Source organism: Eleginops maclovinus, chromosome 18 (assembly GCF_036324505.1).
Source record: "Eleginops maclovinus isolate JMC-PN-2008 ecotype Puerto Natales chromosome 18, JC_Emac_rtc_rv5, whole genome shotgun sequence".
NCBI lineage: Eukaryota > Metazoa > Chordata > Actinopteri > Perciformes > Eleginopidae > Eleginops > Eleginops maclovinus.
In genome coordinates this window covers 22,201,628-22,221,678 of record NC_086366.1, presented here as the reverse complement: position 1 = coordinate 22,221,678, position 20,051 = coordinate 22,201,628, and the positions used below count along the sequence as shown (strand labels likewise).

Genomic DNA, 20,051 nt, shown 5'->3' with positions numbered 1-20,051 from the left:
AAATTTGCCACAGCTTTTAATCTGTGGCAAATCAGGACTATTTTTGGCAATCCCTGTAATCACCATTCTACTTAAGTTTATTGTTTATCTTCTATTTTGTTTTACTCCTTTAAATCATTTTAAATCCATCTCTCATGACTCATGTGTATTTTAATGTTTTTTACATTCTCTTGTGACTTTTTATTATTTTTCCTTAATGCCTTTATGTGTTACTTTGTATAAATGACCTTTTAGAAAGGTGCTATACAAACAAACATGGCCTGCTTGTTCTTCTCCATGTCCATCTCTATGTCCCAATTAAATGGTACATACTGATTGCATACAGTATTTACAAAAAACTCAGTAGACTGACTGCAGTATGAGTTTAGTCCAAAGGGTGGTACTATAGATCCATGTTTGGGTTCTCTCCGCTGACACAGGCCAACAGCCAAAGAAAAGCACAAGAGGGAAATCTTGAGCCTCATTTCTCACCTTCCTGTCCCAAAAGTTCGCAAAAACTTTGCTATCTCCAGTAGTTTGACCAAAGTCGCTGTTTTCTTCTCATGTGCATGAACTGTCACAGCTAGAACGTGTATATTGGAGACAGATCCCCGTGTTATGTGCCTATTGAAGTTAGAAACAAAGGAAAGTGTTTAGACATTTGTTGCTAATAATGATTCCAGCGTTTTGTCAATATGATAGCATATAGCCACGTCCATCAACGCCTAGAAACAATAAATCAATACTTTTTGCAAAATCAATTAATTGTTTTATCAATGGGTGAAACGGTTTCAGTGGGAGTATTTACAATTCACAGCACACTTACAATTAGTCCAACTTGGACAATTATAATTGTTCTTTGTCTTTCCTCTACTGATTTGTAGTCCAGCCTTCTGAGAAGACGTGAAAAGGCGGGAAACAATGTAACTCTTATCATAGTCCCAAATGTAATTCATTTTATTTGATCAAATTCACATTTTATGCTATATTTAATTAGGATAAGGGATTTAATAGGAGATATCTTTCGAAAAGTGCTCCTCCGGGCTGGAATACATACCTTATGCGTTTGCTTTTTAAAAGTCTGAAATCTGCTTGAGAAGTCTTTTAGGCAACATGCAATATGATTGAACTTATAATGAAAATGTTTAGAATAATTCTGGAAAGTGGCATTGTTTGAAGTGTTGTCAAATATTTTAAATTGATTTGAATTTATCTATCAGAAATAAGATTATAATGAGAATATATCAACACGGTATTTTGAATATTTTGTTCTTATTTTGTACTCGTTAGATACAAAGAATACAAGGCAGCGTCATACTTGTACACATCCACCAGGCTGCTTAGCAAGTCCAAATGTCTATGTGTTCTTTCCCGACTTGTTATTGGTTTATTGACTGAGGAACGAGAAAACAAACAACTGCTTGCAGCCATTATTGCCTCCCCCCCATCACTATGCACTTAGCTTGCTCACCAGTATATCTCACATATCTGTGTTTGTGCAGTAGCAGCTTGATGGACACTGTTTCTCTATGGCCTATAAACAGCTTGTCCCTCCCCGCCTCTTTTCAGATGGCCGGGGGTGCGGGGCTGGTGGTGGTCAGGGGGGGTTAAGGTTCACGAATGTTGCGCCGTGTTTGTCTGACCCTCTTCATTTCATCCCAGACGTGGGGGCTGCAGGTTGTGGCAGAGGGGGCAGCCGAGCTGGAGTTAATGACAGGGCTTTGTTTGGAACTGGGGCTCTCCTCGGGATAGGCTCGAGCCAGACAATAGCAGGGGTCACAGGTCCTTGGGGACCCAGGGCGAGAGGGCTAATGAGTCAGTATTGAGCTAAAGGAGCAGGCCGGTGTGGTCTACAGCCGCTGGCTCAGATGTTCCTGACACGGCCAAGGCCAATTTGTCTGTTCTGTTACTAACAGGAGGCTGAAACCCCCATGTTGCAGTCTTAGCAGCAGGGGTGTAAAGTAACTAAGTACATTTACTTAAGCACTGTGCTTAAGTACAATTTTTGAGGTACATTTACTTTAGTGTTTCAATTTTTTTGCTACTTTCTAATTTTACCCCATTACATTTCAGAGGTAAATAGTGCACTTTTACTCCACCACATTTATTTAATTCCTTTAATGAATTGAGTTTAATGATGTGAAATATAATCATCACTTTAGATCAGATACAACTTGAGAAAAATCACAAGCTACCCTGCAGTATACAAATTAATTTAAATTAGCTGTGCCAACTTTGATAACACTCTAATGCATCAATAATTATAATCAAACATGTGATATTTATCATTCTGAAACTGATTAATCTACTTAATGAGTATTTCACTTTTGGTGCTTTTAGTATAGTTGGATGCTTATACTTTTGTACTTTTACTTGAGTAACATTTGAATGCAGGACCTTTACTTGTAACTTGTACTTAGTATTCTTACACAAAGTTCTCCCATCTCTGCTTATCAACAAGTTCACTTTGCAGTGGCTGTCCTTTCCAAGAAATACAAATCAATGTTATTTTCTTTTTATATGAGGCTTTGAAGCAAAAAGATAAGAGTTTGCAGGTGTAAAGAATCATGGGTTAGGGTTTGTCTTTGCATTTACATTTTTCTTGGTTGGACTCATTCATTGGTCCTCGTTGAGAAGGTCATTAACTTTAGCTGAATTATTTAAAAAGGTCTTCTCTCCAAAACGAAACGGAAATGGTGAGTGAAACCTGTTTACACTCTAAATATTGCAGCTCCACATTATAAATCAGTGTATCACCATGGATACAAGACAAAGGAAGACATTTTTCCCACTTGTTAATCTGATAAATTAAGTCATCTCATGAGAGAATATATAGCATATGTTTCGTCAGTGTTATACATTTAAATAAGAACATTTCACATTTTATACCTCATAGAGCCGGATGGGTCTTCATGGCTGTTGGAACCGGAAGTCTTCATTGGTTCTTTAGACGGTCCAATATGAAAAGGAAAAGTGCAAAACCCACTTAAATCACGTGTATCATTAAATTGTACCCAGAGAAAAACAAAATGAACCCAAGAATAGTCATAGATCAGAATATAATATGTGACCCTGTAGATTGCTGGTCCACTCATTCAATTGTATGATAGTGAAAGCCAGGCCCAAGTATCTTGTCAACACAACAGACTTAATTTACGTAGTTTAGACCTAGACTTACTTGAGTTCTTGGTCTTATCCTGGGTGCTTAGTTTGACCCATTTAAGACCTCGAGCGAGGTTTTTGTTTTTGGAGACGTTGGTGCGGCTTGTTGTACAAATAATCATACAAACTAGTGAATGCCTTTTGCACTCAACTACTTATAGGGAGTGCTTGTTTAGTGCCATGTTGCTTTGGTGTGGGAAGTCTTTGCCTTTTGCACTCTTCTGTTAGCTATAATTACCCATAACACTAAAGATGTACCCTAGATCCACAGAGGTAGTAAAATGAAACTTAAAATATGAAAGTTTCAGTACAATTTTAAAGTACTTGTTGAAACCTTCTTTCTGGCATGAATTCTTTATACATTTATCAGTTTTCATTCTTTGAAATTTCATTTGCACAACCCTCGGCAATGCCATGTATGCCTATGAAGACGGACTAGAATTGTGCCCTCTCGTCACCATTTGCAGGATTCAAAGACTCACAAAAGACACAAAGTTCTAGATCAGAGGAGAGGGCAAGATGTGATCTAGACAAAACGCTTTATTTCGTTTGGTTTTGGTACAGGTATGCATTTTTCAAAATAACTCTTGTCTTTTATCGTGATTGGGCATCACGTCCTACGAACTCTTTGTCCCAACCCCAATCCCTTCGTAATAAATTGTGTTAAACTGGCATTCCTTCCATGTTTACACTCCCACAGTTAAATCACCACTGACATTATTTCTGTGCATGGAGCGCGACTGTGACTCCTTCAGGCTTGGCTGGCCCCTCTCTTCCTTTGTTTGGCTTTGTAGCTTTTAATTTTGATCTCTTTACACTTTCGCCCCCGCTCCCCATCACTCTTATCAACCGCCCTCGAGCCGGACACATGCAGCTCTGGCTTATCCAGCCGTGGCATTGACCTCTCATCTTCATATTGACCCACTGTTTCCCATGACCTCTGACCTCTGGGCTGAAGCCTGAAGCCGTCTGGACTTCCTCCTCCTCCACCTGGCCCCTATCTGCACCCTTCAGATGGTCCAGATGGATTAATGTCTGCTCCGGGATTACATTATTGTCCCAACAGAGAGGATCCATGAGGCTGCATTGGCTGTTATTTTTGCATTTTTTTGTTACCATGTTTACATTTTTTCCGTCAAGCCGTTTAGTGGAAGTTATTCCAAAGCATTTCTTGGAATTTGAGAAGCCTATTTTCACCTTTAGATGGTGTTTGTGATGTGTATTGTTTTGAATCGAATACAAACGCCCGAGGAACATCTCTCGTGTCTCTCTTCCTCTCAGTCTGACGCTCTCTGGACTCGCTGTCCTCATTCCAGAGCCTGGTTATGATACATAGTGTCCTGCTTGCTGGGGAGAATCTGGGTCAGTGCGGGGAGCCCAGGGTAGCGCAGGCACTAGGCTGGCTCGCCAAAGAAATACGTCACTCACCACCGTACAAAGACTAGAAAAAGCAATGCTGCTTCAAAACAGAAAAATTCCATATGCCTGACATATCTTTCAGAAGTATGTGCTTGGTTTTAGCCATATCACTAGTTTTCTAAGTGGGACTAGTAAAAAGGCTTATCAGAGCCCACTCCAGGCAGATTTTTAACTGAATGACACGTTTGTCCAGACATTCTTATCTGACTCAATGAAAAGAATTACAGGAAAGTAATGTTTAACTTTTAAAACTGACTGATTGCCTTGCCATTTCTACTCCATTAGTTTTTTAATAGATATTACATCACTGAAGTCTAGACAGACCCCTAATGTGTGCTTGAATTAAATATATTTGAAATAACATTGTCAATGTAAGTTAGGTTGTGATTAGACCGACTGGGAATACAAAAAAAGTCTTTACTTCACTCAGCTTTTCAGTCTGTTGTGTTTTTCGAGCAAAGTGGGGCTTGCTCCGTGGACTTTGGTCCGAGCAGCATTCCTGATCCCTGCTGAACTGAGAACTATAGGGAGACGAGAGGGTGGGGAGGGGGAGGCAGAGAAAGAGCTGTGAGGGGAGGAGGGGGAAGGCAAGAACACGAGAGGAAATGAGCTTTCATTACAAAGTGCGCCTCTCGGTTATGGGCATGCCCAGTAGAGTTCGCCTTGCAGCCTGATCCAGCCTCTAAATTTGAACAGGAGGTTGCTGCTCTCTCTCTCGCAATGTTATTTTCCCCTCCTCTCCCTGTAGTGAGTGCATGGAGAGATATTTTTACTATGGAAGAGGTGCAGATCAGTGCAAAACAGAACAAGGGGAAGAAAATAAGAAGAAGAGGGGGAAAAAAACAAGAGAGACTTCATCCCTTCATCTCCTTCTACCTCTCGCTGATACCCTCCTCTGCCAAGGACTTTCACCTCAGAAGAAGCGGAGAGACCAACTTCAAAAGGCAGCCAAGAAGGAGCTGGAGTGTGAAATCTGAGAAGAGGAGCAAGATGAGAGGCTGACCGGCGCTGTGTTTGCTATTCTGTCCAGGTCAGTGCCCAGGAAAGACTGCTGACTCTTTTCCTTTGCCTGTTTTTTTCTCTCAGAATGCTGTCTACATTAGTATACATTGTGCTTTTTTACGTGTGCTTGTACTCGGAGTTTAGAAAATACAAGGGTGTAGTGGTGAGGGATTGTGTAACAGGGCAGACTGCAGCGTCTCCTCTCAGCACCATCCGATCCACAGCGTAGTGAAAGTCCTGAAACTCCAGCTGCTGCCTCCAGCACTAAAGTGTTTGGCTGATCGGCTCAGATGTTCACATGCATACACGTGTAGAAGGAGGAAAAACTCGCGGAATGGGGCCACGTGGTTACGATAAGGGAAAAATCACGGAGAGGCACTGTAAGCTGGGTGATCACTCTCACTCGTGTGCGGGGGAGATTGCGGCGGGGGTTCAAAGACACGAATACATGTCAAGTGAATGGGACTTAAGAATGCATTTTGGAGAGTATTTTTTTCTGTAGGTGCTTTAAAATAGGTAACAAATTGATTTGAACAAAAAAACAGTTTTCCGTTGTTAAGGTAAGGCTGCTTAGTATTTACCTCGTTTTTATTTCTAATTTTAGCATTGAGCATTTATTTCACAAATCCATTTTGACTATCATGTAGTGTACAGTCTTTTGGCCTTTAAATCTCAAAATCCAATATGACTGGATTTAATCTGTCTGTACAAATATTCAGCAGTAACTCGTCATCGGTGTGTTTTTTACAGCAGGGATCAGCTTGTGATTTAGAGCTAACAAAGGTTGAAAGGTTATTATTGATGACTTTTCTTCTTTGTTTTTTTTTTTACATAAAAGAGCTGTCAGACAACTCACCTGTCTGGGGCCGTCCGAGGCACCCCTGAGGCGCTGTCCCATTAGCTCTCCCAGCATGCCTTGCCACTGACAACGAAGTGTCAGCAGTGGCCCCCAGGAGACAGCTGTTGACAGGTTTATTATTCCTACGCTGTGGAAGTGGGGCACATTATAGATAATGTAGAGGAGAGGAAAGTGGAATTTTTCTCAAGGTATTATTAATATTATTATTATTATTATTATTATTTTACCTTCTGACAGTTATCACACTTTCAGGCAGTTCTACAACAGCAATCCCAACAAAACACTGGACTACGGCTGGATTTAAATCATATTTTCAATATTGATTAATCCCCTACATTTTCCTCTAAATTAATAAATTAAGTGTTTCACTTTTAAAAGGATTTCCAGCAGACAAAGCTGGAGCCCAATATTACAAACCTATATCTTTGCTAGAAAACAGAAAATGAAGCCTCATATCAGATTTGAGATCCTTGATCTATAAAACAAATAATAAAGAACAAGTATGATTATTAATAACTATAATTCTGCATAATTTATTTAAATCAAAATATGTGCTTTGACCATTTGCAAACGCTATGCTGGCTGACTACGAACATTCAAATATTTTTAAGTCATTCCTCATCTTACTGTTGTGGAAATAGATGATCTGTTAGTTTCTTTTCTAAGATATCAGCACAAAGTTACATTTACAGGAGTGTTAGCTGTTATTGTCATTTCTGGCATACCATACATACTTTACTGTAGCTGTCCCCTTCTGCTCATGCTTGTAATAGTTACAATGGGTGTTTCCCTGCTTCGAAAACACCTATTCCTTGTTGAAAATGTGATGTTGTTTGGCTTGGAGAAACATTTTTGTCCTATAAGTTTGTTTATATTGCAAATAACTTAGCAACCAGATCATTTTGAAATTCTCTTCTTCATTTTGAGATAATTGAAATAATATTAAAATGTGATTAAGGGGAAACTCAATCTTGACCTTTGAAAAAAGGTGTATCTGTTCAAACTGTTGAACAAAGCTGTTTAATGTCAAAGATTAAATTCAGACATTTTTCTTTCAAATTCTTAATGTAGTTTCTAGTTTCTGCCTCAAGTGAACCTATCAAATCTAGACTCCTGCAAATAATAACTAATTTAATATAATTTCCCCCCAGAATGTTTCTACTTTGATAGAAATTCTTGGCTACTAATGGGTACATATTTTTAATATAAGACAAAAGAGGAAAAAAATCAGTTTAATTTAATATGAAGTATCCCCAAACATTTTTGTTGTTGTTTCTTGGACCAGAGAGTGCCTTTTTTAATAAAGATCCAGTGTAGGGGGACATAGAGGATATGACATTGCTTGAAATTTTCCGCAGGCTCGGGAGTCGAACCTGCGTGCTTGGCATTCTTTTTTAAAGATTTACCTATTATAAGCACTAAAATGCTCAAAACCTGGACTTTAAAGTTATGGAAGTACAATAATACAAATGGGAGCACCCCTTTAAGCGTTTTATGAAATGACATGCAGTTTTAGCTCTATTCGGGGACCACTATGAGGTATACATGTTGATTATTTTGGCCCTTTAATACATTCATGATAATGTGATGAAAGAATCCTTGTGGCGTGTCAGAAACATCACTCTTGTCATTTCTTAGCAGGGGTATTGTTGCTCCATATGGGGCAAATCAAAAAGACTATCAGAACCAAGAGGAGTTCATTTATTTAACTGTCAGTGTGACTCCCCTTGTTCTTGGGAGCAGGTTCCCATGCCTTCCTTCATGGGACCCACGCCTGATGGCCCATCTGAGTCTCCATGATCCATCACACAGCTTGCGGCCATGTTTTCTGAAAAGGCCATGAACTTGTTACCTCCCTCAGTCGCCTGTCTGAATGTCAAGCCCATTTTTCCTTTCTCCATGGTGTTCCCCTTCCCAGGATTGCTGTTTTATTGAAATAATTGGGCTGCATTCAGTGCGAGCCAGGTTGCCAGTGCAGCTTTTGAATTGAGATATCACGTCTGGTGCCGCGATTTCCCTCTGACCTCCCTTTCAGAGCACCTTCCTCCGCCTCTGCCGGCCTCCCTCCGAGGTCGTGACGGGTCATCACGATGACTCCGGGCTCTCGGTACAATGACACGACATCCATGGTACATTATCTACAGTGGGTCAGCTCTGTCTATAGTCTATTCTTCCCCGCTCCGTTGTCTGGGTGATCTCTGGTTCCAGCCTGTTCGACATGGCACACATTCAAAATGGCAACCTCAAGGGGCTTTTCTTCGTCCGGCAGAATTAAATCACTTTCTCGTCTTTCTGCCTCTCTGCTGAGTTATTCAGAGTTTAATTAGGGAGAGAAGATAAAGGGAAGCTTATGGTTAGCCGGATGATGGAGAGGCTGCCTTTTTGTTTCTGTTGGAGGAGCCACACAGCGAGCGTTCATGTGAAATGATTTTTTTTCTTTTTTTTATCCAGAGGGGAAGGTGATTGAGATGTCTGAGAAAAAGCCAGGGAGTCTGGAGGAGCAGGGTCATTAAAGTGTCAGAAGACCTCTTCAAATATCCTACATTTTAGTGAGGCGGGAAACAGGGTTTTGGGAACGCTTGGAGGTAGGAGCTATTGCGATTATCAAACAACATTACCCGTAGGGTTGGGTATCGGTTGGGTTTTATCCGATACCGGTGCCTACTCGGTATTTTTGAAACGGTTCCGGTGCCGAAACGGTCCTCGAACGAAAAAAAAAAAACCGCATACACAATACCCTTTTATTTCCAGGGCCAAATTGAACACAGTATTAAACAATATAAATACAAGTAACATATAGTAATCAATAAACCAATATAGAGAGGCCTGCCTGGGACTCTATTCTATTTGTCCGACACTGGCTGCTGCCGTTGAAGTGCTTGTAATTTATCAAACACGGTGCATTGATCGGCTTTTAAATAAACTCCATGCACCGTCAGATGTTTCATTAAATTAGAGGTGATACCTCCCTTGCATGCTATTGCTTAAGACATTTGTTGCATGTCGCAGAATCTGCATCCTTAGATGTGAAATGAAGCCAAACCTTGGAGCGTTTTACTTTCGGCATCTTTATTTATCCTCACTCAGTTCTGATCAACAAGTGTGCTGGGTAGCAGCACTGACATCAGGTTCAACAACCTCAAGTTGACGCCGGAACACCAGGGGCCAACCCTAATTACCCGGCTTAGTTGAATTCTCTATTCTGATTGGACAGTTCGGACATTTCAGAGGTTATTAATACTCGATAACACACTGCTGCTTAACAAAATTATGACCGTTGCTAAGTTTGAGCAAGAGAAGAAAAAAGGTAAGACAGAGCTTTGGAAGTCAGAGAAATCAACAGAAGAAGGTATGGCAGTGTTTAAAGACTGGTTAGTGGAAAACAACTGGGAACAGACTCTGACAGTTACTGAAAACCTCAATCGGAACCTTTTTTTCTAAGTTACTTTGTTGTTACATGGAAAGGAGAATTTTTTTCTTAGCAAAAGCAGTAACCAATGCTGGGAGTCAAGTTGTTTGTTTGTTTAGTATGTGGCCTTGTAATAATAAGGATAAGGGCGCTTATTATACAGCTTCCATTATGGTTCGGGCTCTACGATCACCCTGTCGAGTGTTCTTTTTTCCATAGTGACTGCCTCGCTGCACATTATCCCTTACTTAATGCACTGATTTCACAATTTTCATGAAAACGTTATGTGGCTCTACAGCCCCAGTGCATCATTTTAATGACTGCACAGGATTATCCCCTTACATAAGCCACTGTGGGCGCTTTAGAGACGGCTCCTGACAGTGTGTAGGGCATCAGACCGGACCAGGAGGGGAGCGCCGGGCTGACGCTGGATGACGGGCTTGTTGTTGTTGGTTCAACGCGGGTCAAAATCCGTACTATGTATCAGCTGTCAGAGAGTGTGTTTGGTTTACCAGCTGCACCAGCGTCAGCAGCAACGCAGGGTTCTTCTGTCTGACATCAGATTGCAGAGGTAGACGAGTTCAGCTGGCGCACACACTCCCTCTATCTCTCTCTGTCTCACACACACACACACACACACACACACACACACACACACACACACACACACACACACACAATAACACAGTCACTGAGGTCAGCTCTGCACTATCTCTCTGGAGCTGTTTGTTACATTTTCCCCCGGAGCAATTGTACCAGCCGGCTGCTGCAGACGCGCCTTTCTCAGAAAAAAAAAAAAAAACTGCGCGGTTTACAAGGACAGTTTGAGTACACCCTTAAAGCGGTCTTGACTTGTGAGGCAGGTTTTTTGGAGGGAAAAAGGTTATAATCTGCTCTGGCTGCATTTTTTTGAGACAATTTGGCCTTTGCACCAAAAATGAGAATTAAAACGTACAGGGGAAAAAAGTACACTAAGAGGAACTCCAACTCATTCAACACTACCCTGTGTCACAGCATCATATAACAGATAGGCCTGATCATTTTCAGAAATGACTGGGTTATTTTATAGTTTATAAAATAACACTTAGGAATGTGCTTTAATTTTTTTCCAAGATAAATGGTCAATATAAGTGATGGTGACCGATGGTTTTCTTAAAATCAACACAAGGCATTCAAAAGCAATACGTTCTAAAGAAATAAATAAGTTATAAGGTTTCAAATGTGCTGGACAACATTTAATATCAATTATTGATTTTTAAACTTTATTGGCTTTTTTCAAACAAAGGAAGGAAAAAAATTCAGAGTGCAAGTCCAGTTGTTGTTAAAAAAAGAGAGAAAAAGCTCTTAATAATACTTGAAGATAATGGACATATCAACATTTTTGCTTATTTACAGTAACCATGAGTAATTAATATTGCATTATTTACAAACATCAAATATTTGGCTGAATGAATCTCTCAGATTGGTAATTTGGGCCTTCAAATAAAAAACTAACTGTAAATAAGAAGTGGCATTAATGGGCTAAGTATACAGCAATGACATTGTATATATGTAGTGATACATATATCTACATTGAGTCTGAAAATGTATATCTTCATTTTGCTTTGTACAATATTTACCCTATCTTCTTATTTGCTTCTGATTAACAAACTAACATCAAATAAAAAATTCTTCTATGAAATGCTTTTAAAAGAAAGTATCTACTCTGTGTTTAACACCGAAAAACTAAAGAACATCTACAGTACGTATCCTCTGAGAACTATATAAAAAAGTGTTACATTAAGTAAATGAATTAAGTAATTGGGTGGCACAATGTAGTAATTATTCAAGGGAACTAATTAAGTAGGTAAAGGGAACTAAATATATGATAAAAATGTCAGTAAGTTTGAAGTATGAATTAGTCATTAGAAAACAAAGTTTTGGGGCACTGTTATGCTAATGTTCATATTTGTATTTTGTGCCTCTACTCTACTGACATGTTTCCATCCTTTATTTCCAAAAAGTTCTTTATTTTTCTCATACTGCCTGTGCTGCAGCACCTCTTTTCACCCTCTGTCTGAAACCACAGCCCAGTCTGCTCTGGTTGGTTAACTGGCCGGCTCTGTTGTGATTGGTCAAGTACTTCGAGATGTCCCGTCCCTTAGCCTATCACGTACAATGTGTTCAAGAGCTAGCCAATATAAGTGCAAGTGTTACATAATGATGTCACTATGTTACAGAAGTAAACAAAGGAGTCCAATCAAGGCATTTCAGGTGTGGGGGGTTTGGGGTTCTGGGGTGTGTACTCCCTCTGGATATAACTTTGGGATTTTAGCCTTTGAAGACCATTTACATGCGCAAAAACCCTTATAACAGGAAAAGGGAAACCCAACAGAAAATTATAGGGCCCCTTTAAGTCCTCTGAGCAGATACTGTTGACGAACCGGCTCAAGTCACAGTGATAGAGATGATAGAAACGGACAGCCAAATGAAAAAGTGTGAGATTGTGCAGAAAGCTTTTAATGTGAAGGATGATTATTCTCAAAATGACCACCGTGACTCTTACTTCTCCACTCTCGAGCCTGTAAGCAGAATATAATGTGCTCACCACAAGCTGTGTGAGTGTGTGTGTGTGGGTGGTGGGTGTGCTTATAACCGACTCCTGCCCTCTTCTCTTTGTACCTCACTTCATCTCTGTGTGTCTCTCTCCAGCATCGCGCCATCTTTTTTTCCCGTACCCCTCGGTTCTGTCTCGGCGGGGGTGAGAGTCGCAGGTTGACAGCCTCGCAGGTCTCCTCATTACACCGTGTCTGAGCCAGCAGAGATTTATAGAGATGATAAAAGCAGTGTGGAGGGCAATAATGACCACGGGCTGTGATGCAGGAGGAGGAGGGGGAGTGGGGGGGCTGTCTTAACGCTTGCTCTGCCTCTGATCACTCTCTGTGCTGCCAAAATGACTTTGCATTGTGTGAACTGAAACGGCAGAAAAAGTCGTATTCAATGTTTATATTTAAAATTCATAAATCTATTTATATTCCAAGACTCACTCTGTTTCCCAGCATCCTCTCTGACCTCCAGGCGGTCAACAACAGGAGGCAACCATCAAATCATTTACATTTTTATTAAAATATGACTTTATCTATCTTTACCTCTTCATAGCTTTGAAATTCGTAGCTATTTGTAGGAAATTACAATGACCTCTAACGTAAAAACATTATGTCTCAACCTGGGAAACCACTGACTTTTATTCATTTTCGTAGAAAAACATCAGCATCAATCCTTTTTACCTCTTATAACGGTGCATACTCAGTGGGAAATTATGTATTTATTTATGACATACGTAAGCCTTTAAAAGCAATAAATATGAAAGACTGTAGGTTAAGATTTCCCATTTGTATTTATTTATATGAAAATACAATAACATTTACCCAAAAAACTGGATGTTTAAACTAAGCAAACCATAAATTGTCATTTACATTTGTATTAGAATATTAGTTCATTATTGTTTACCTCTTTAGAGTGTTTAATACTCAGTGTTACTTACTGTAAAATAATGCATTTTGTTATATAATATGACTTCTATGATTAGACTATAGAAACAATACATATAAATGACTGCAGTTTTAGATTTCACAGGATATTTGTTATTATTTGTATAAAATGTGATGTTTACCCTAAAAACCAAAAGTGTAATCTTGGCAAACCATTGAATAAATTCACATTTAAAAAGAAAATAGTTAGTTGATACATTTCTACCTTTCAATAACTTTGCATTCGCAGTGCTATTTAATATGACATTATGCATTTTTTTATGGCATATAAAAGGCTGTAAACACAAATGTTTCAAATTTCACAAGAAATGTATAGTTTTCATAGTTACATGAAAATTACAATGACATTTACTCCAAACCATTACATTTAATTTATTTTCATGAAACTATTAGTTGATACATTATGCCATTTTAATAACTGTGTACTGAAATCATGTAAAGGATCACATTTCATTAAAAAATAAATATTTACCTTCAAATAACTTACTGTACTCAGTGCTACTGACTAATGTTTAGATTTCACAGGAAATTCATAGTTATTTTTATGCAGATACTATGCAATGTAATCAATAAACCTGTTCGTAGAATTGAATTGTTTGTGGGACAAACAGTATATCAGCTAAATTGAAAAAATGAGCTCCACATCACTCTTAGAGTACATTCATTTAGCCTTTTAAAAAAATGGTTTCTGTATAAACCTATTGGGAGTTCACAGTGTGGGGGGTGTGTCTCTTATCTTTTATCATCTCAGTTATCAAGTGTCTCTCTAGCTGCCTCACCACCTGTGGCCTCACACTGAAGGACAAAGAGAAGCAGTAGCTCCTATAATGGTTTTAATATTTGGCTTAGAGCATGGCATTCTTAATTATTTTTATATATATTGTATTGGTTTTTGTTGTAGCAAATTATGTAATATCTGACTACAAATTCACCCACATTTAAAATAAATATTGGCATGGCCTTTCAAACCCACAATTCATGGTCACTAACTCAAACACGGAACAACATACTGTTCTGCATTTGAATCTTCATGCGTTTAGTCGATCGAACAATATTACAGTTACAGAACGTTATCTCTTCTTCCTGGGTGTGGCTGCACACTGCTGTCTCTTCTTACAGCTTTCAATGAATCTTAACACCTGCATTCACATTTACCTTTACCTCTCATGCCCTTAAGAGAAAGATAACACTTAAAGCTGGCTGGCATAAACAAAGAACAAATACTACAAAAAACTAGTGAATTATAGATAGTTTCTGACAGTATTCACTATCTTTTATTTGTTTTTACTATACTGGAAAATAATAAATTCCATAAATGTTGGAAACAAAAATAACAAGCCGCAAAGAAACCTGAGGTAAAATTGCAAGCATGAATAATCCATGATTTAACAAGCAACAATCAAAGTAAAAAAAACTTCTTTGGATGTCTGGTTCGATCAGATTTGTTTGACTTTAACAAACAATTTAAAATTGTTATCTGACTTGATTGATCTTGATGATTATACATCCTGAAACATTTGCATGAAAAAGTATTTATGATTTCATTTGTCAGAATAGAGGCTGATTAATGATATACGTTTTCAGGGCCTTTTGAAAATACCGCAGTTTAGAAATGTTTTGATGGGTGTTTTCTCACCCAAACCCTGTGTTAACCTTTGGATTGTTTAAGGTGTAATATTAAACCAATGGTTTGCTGATAAGCGACCAAGCCAGAAACATACTTTAACTGGCAAAAATCCACTTTGCCCTTTTTTGTTGTTGTCATTTTTGTGGTTTAAAACTGTTAGTTGGATGTAATTGTAGCCATTTATGCTGTTTCTTCATGTGTTTTGCTTATTATGCCAGTGCGAGCATGTTCTGGGGAATAAAGACGTTAATCTGTTCCTGGTCTAGAACTATTGTTGTATGTTTTTGGCCTAGGATGCTTAGAACGCTTGGCAATAAGGATTCCCTGTAAGGTCGAATATGACATCTGTACATATACAGTATATCTGTCTCAAGGGAAACACAGAGACAGACTGCTACCCTCAGGGAGCAGCAAAGGTAAACCAAACGCTGCAAAAAATTAACCGTTTTTCCTGGACTCCCTCACTTCTGTGTCTCTCTCTGTTCTCCCGGTTCCATTTTCTGGTCCATTCATATGGTAATAAGGGTCAGGAGATGAGGGGGTTCTCACGTTCAATGTGAAACTTGGCCTTTTGTGAAGCCTCGGCTCAAGCTGCCGCGACAGAGGCCAGAGGTGAAATTGAATTCAGATGAAATTCCCCAGTGAGTCTGGCCTTGGGCTGGACGGAGCTCCACTGGACTGGCCTTCGTACGGCTGTTAGAGGATTTTGGCTTGATAAACCTTGGGCTGAGCCAGGACTGAAGGGATCTACGCCATTTCTGGCTAGTCATCGAGGTTTTATTGGCATGTTTGAAAATAACACGAAGATAAAAGGATTTGAAACTACCAGTTTAATAACAATCTTTACCTTAAAGTCGCAAAAAAAAGAGGTCCAATTATTTAAAGTTCATGCCAGAAAGGTTTGAAGTGAAGTCAGGAAAAAACCTCTGAAATTAATTTTGGAGTTTCGAAAGGGTCCTAAAGCTGTTCAAAAACAACCCTATTACCAGACAAGAACATTGATTGGTACTGGACTCAGTTTCATTGCGTTAATCACAACAATAATCTACGATTAATCACGTTTAAAAGTTTGAAATACAATATTGACTTTTGTTTTGGTGGGTGATGACACAAATACACATGTAGTGTTGTAATTTAAGAAATACATGAGAAACAGGGATGAGAAACTTTATTATAACATGTTTTCTGAATTATTGGCATGAAGACCGACAATTTTTCAACACCTAGCTAAACCACAACGTGCTGTCAAGGAGACACGCTGTGATCACCCTCTGTATTATGTGCTCTACACAGGGCATATTGTCTCTGTGGCTATCATACTGGGAGTCCTATCTGTTCCTACAGTGGGGACCCTGTCCACTATCTCCCACTCCTGTACAAGTTCAAGAAACTGGCGCATGGTTTGACAAAATGCCCTTCCTCCATTTTCACCACACCTAAAGAACATGTGAGGACCAGTTGTCATGGGTTAGGTGTGCTGTTACAGCGAGGTAATCATGGTGCTTACAGATGTCAAGTGGTCACCAGTCAGTGTATATACATGGAGCTTGTGCCCATTTGTATGTTTTTACATGGTAGATTTCAAGATTAATCGCAAGAGTTAATTTTGTTAACGTTGCAAGTACAGAAGCCGACCCGGATATGGCAGCTACATTATGGTTAATGTTAAAAGTCATGATGTCATAATCGAAATGTGGGCTGGCTTTACATTGAACTCCTGGCAACGTCCCCCCCACGTGACACGTCCCAACCTATCGTCCGCTATATACAGTGGCGAGCTGAATCCCCTCCACAGCACCTGTGTGTGTGTGTGTGTGTGTGTGTGTGTGTGTGTGTGTGTGTGTGTGTGTGTGTGTGTGTGTGTGTGTGTGTGTGTGTGTGTGTGTGTGTGTGTGTGTGTGTGTGTGTGTGTGTGTGTGTGTGTGTGTGTGTGTGTGTGTGTGTGTGTGTGTGTGTGTGTGTGTGTGTGTGTGTGTGTGTGTGTGTGTGTGTGTGTGTGTGTGTGTGTGTGTGTGTGTGTGTGTGTGTGTGTGTGTGTGTGTGTGTGTGTGTGTGTGTGTGTGTGTTCAGCAGGATGTCTGCAGGAGGGACTAATATGGGGTTTAATCACGGCAGCGTTTAGCTGAGTTTCTGCGTTAGAAACTGCTCTCTTCAGACAGAGAGCTGCATGACGCTCCAAAGGGGCGTGGCCAGCAAATTTAGAGCGACAGTCACAGAATCAGCACTTCAGGAACAGGGCTGAAATAGAGGGGGATGAGGCATGCTACAATGGGTGGTCTGTTTGGTATGTTGAGCAAAACACTTCACAGACACATTTAGTATAGATGTGGCCTACAATATATTGTTTAAATATAGCATAATAGGAGACCTTTAAGGAAATATTGTGGTTATGGCTAATAGAATGTAGTCCGTCCAGGGACAATTTACAAGTCACATCCAGGATCCAGCTACGGATGAATCAGAATGTCACCAAGTATACCTGTTAACCGCATACCAAACAGAGTTAACAGCAAGGTGCATACCTCTTTATTAGAAGTCAAACATCAAGCCAAATATTTGTGCAGGAGTATTCATATACTGAAGGTTGTGGAAAACGATAATTTCGGGAATGACCTTGTCAAGGTAGCTGTGAATTTTTATGAATAGACTGCATTCTGTGTGTATAACAGCGAGAGTATTTCATCTTCAGCAGCATATTCAACCCTTTCTGTCCTCGTATATTTTTGTCCTTGGGGCCTCCAACAAGCATGAGTCAGAGCTGTATTTGTCACATTTATAAAAGATGTCAGAAACACAAACAGTCGCTCATAAAAAAACCTCATGTTTCTGGTATGTCATGGTAAAGGAATGAGGTTTGAAAGTCTCCAATGATAACACCATGTTTGTTATAAGAGAGAAACTTTCCAGCCCTGACTGAGTACATGTTACACAAGCAGTTACTCTTCTTAACTATGCCACATTTCCCTCCCAGTGTCCTGTTACAGGAAAGACAAAGAAATAAGAGGCAGGTGATATATTTGAAACTGCTTTCCCATCCACCCATGGCATTAATTCTGGGAAATAGGAGACGACTATTTCCAGCCAAACTAATGTTGTTGAAGTCCGCAGAGGGAGCAACAACATGCCCTCAGACTGATAAAAAAAACAACACGCAAAATATATAGGTGCATTGCATAGTAAGTCAATCATATTTGTTTATTTCCTTGTGTAGGGTGTAATGGTCTGGGTAGAGTCCATCAATCTTTTCAGAGCATTCTCCGGAGACACACACACACACACACACACACACACACACACACACACACACACACACACACACACACACACACGTTATATATTAGCTTTGTGTGTGTGTGACGGTGAGTGCATTGGGTTCAAACAAAAATCCTGTTTACAGTAGGAGCCTGTGCTTTCTATAGGAGGAGCCCGAGCAACCTGCCTTTCTAACATATTTACACTTGTACATGGGGGGGTGGGGGTTGTATGGAAGCAATTACAGGGCGGTCCCATTTGGCTCTGGATGGAAAGAAAAGTAAACCAGCAGTATTGTTAAATATGATTAAACTACCCAGAATCACAAAAGTGGTTTGGGAGGGCTGTGCAGGATCAAGAGGCCCAGGGCTGCAGAGGTCTGAGACGTTACCTTTTTTGTTTGGTTTAGTCAAAGTTTATGAGAAGAAAAATAACTATTTAAATAATGAAAATTGAAACTTGCATTCATTAATTTTTTTGACACTTGGTGATGTCATGCATAAGTTTGTGGACTGCGGTTTTGACACTTTTAGCATTTTGACTGTCGACCGTCTTTGTGTTTTTGGAACAGAAGTGACTTGATTGGTGTTCGGCTGTACTTAGTTTAACAGTCTCATGTCATTTTTATGTCAACTAAAACATTTTAATTAACTATCATGAAGTGAAAACACAATATGACAGGGTAAAAGACAAGATACACATACTTAAACGAAACTGGACTCCACTGTGTTAGCGACCTGCCAATGACAAGATAGCCATGTCCTAAAGCTTTATTGTCAATTTTCATTCTAAATATGACCATATTTTACAAAGTGAACATCATGATAAAATGTATAGGACAACTAGCGATTGAAACCATAGACTTGCATCGAACACTGAGCTAATAAATGAAAATGTTCCCATTTCCGCTCTACACACTTCTTACAGTGACATTAGCAAACACATCTAAATGGGTCGAGCAGACACATAGCAACATTATCATTTTGAAGTTGTTTGTTTTTAAGTATAATATTTTTCTTGCCTTTTAGCTCTCTTTTTGCGCTCCGAAAAGGAAATATTTGCATCTTTGGCATCGTTTACACAAATGAAAGTAGTGACGGTGAACCAAAACTGTTGTGGGCGGCAAAAAGAGAAACAGTTAGCTAAAAGATGCTAAAAAGCTCCGTCAGGAAAATACAAACTTGGCTGATAATTGTTTGTTGGTTTGTACTATAAGTGAAACCTCTTAAAAGTTCTGAACACAACGCAAAGCTTTGTTGTTCAAATATATATGAAGATATATATTTGGCAAGTAGGAAAACAATTACAACTAGTTAGCACCTACTCGTAGCCTCCACATCCCAACCCTGTTTACATTCTAAAGTCGTAGCTTCAGTCGTATTAAATCGGTAAATGATATCAGAACCCTTGACCAACACATTTATATGCCTGGTTGTCAGTTTGAAGCATAAGAAATTAAAATGTTCCACTGAATTCAGATTTTACAAATGGATGGCAACAACAACAATAGACTCTGTGTGCTATTTCAATAGAATTCAGTTAAGTTCCGAAGTGAGGTAACTGAGCTGTGTCTGATGGTTAGTGAAAGAGTTTGTGCTGAGTGAACTTCACTGATAGATGTGACAGGCCCTGAGGAGGCCTGTGACACGGGCTGATGGAGGGTGATTTATATTTTTGCTGGCTGTTTCTCTTTGAATGCTGGCGTGGGGCCAAGCACCACAGAAAGTGTTTATTTTGTCATGAGGCGTATGAGAGGTGCATGCAAGCTGAATGAATGTTCTTTCTCTTTTGCCATCACTCCAACCTTCCTTT

The 20,051-nt window shown here is 39.5% G+C and overlaps 1 long non-coding RNA gene across 5 annotated transcripts in view; it reads left to right on the top strand.

The window, feature by feature from the left end:
- The first annotated feature begins 5,250 nt into the window (after positions 1-5,250).
- LOC134880631 (uncharacterized) overlaps positions 5,251-20,051 on the top strand; it is an 89,438-nt gene continuing 74,637 nt past the window's right edge. For all 5 annotated transcript variants that reach the window (XR_010167952.1, XR_010167945.1, XR_010167946.1 and 2 more), the window contains exon 1: positions 5,251-5,590. This is a non-coding gene — a long non-coding RNA (uncharacterized LOC134880631). The remainder of the gene's footprint in view (positions 5,591-20,051) is intronic.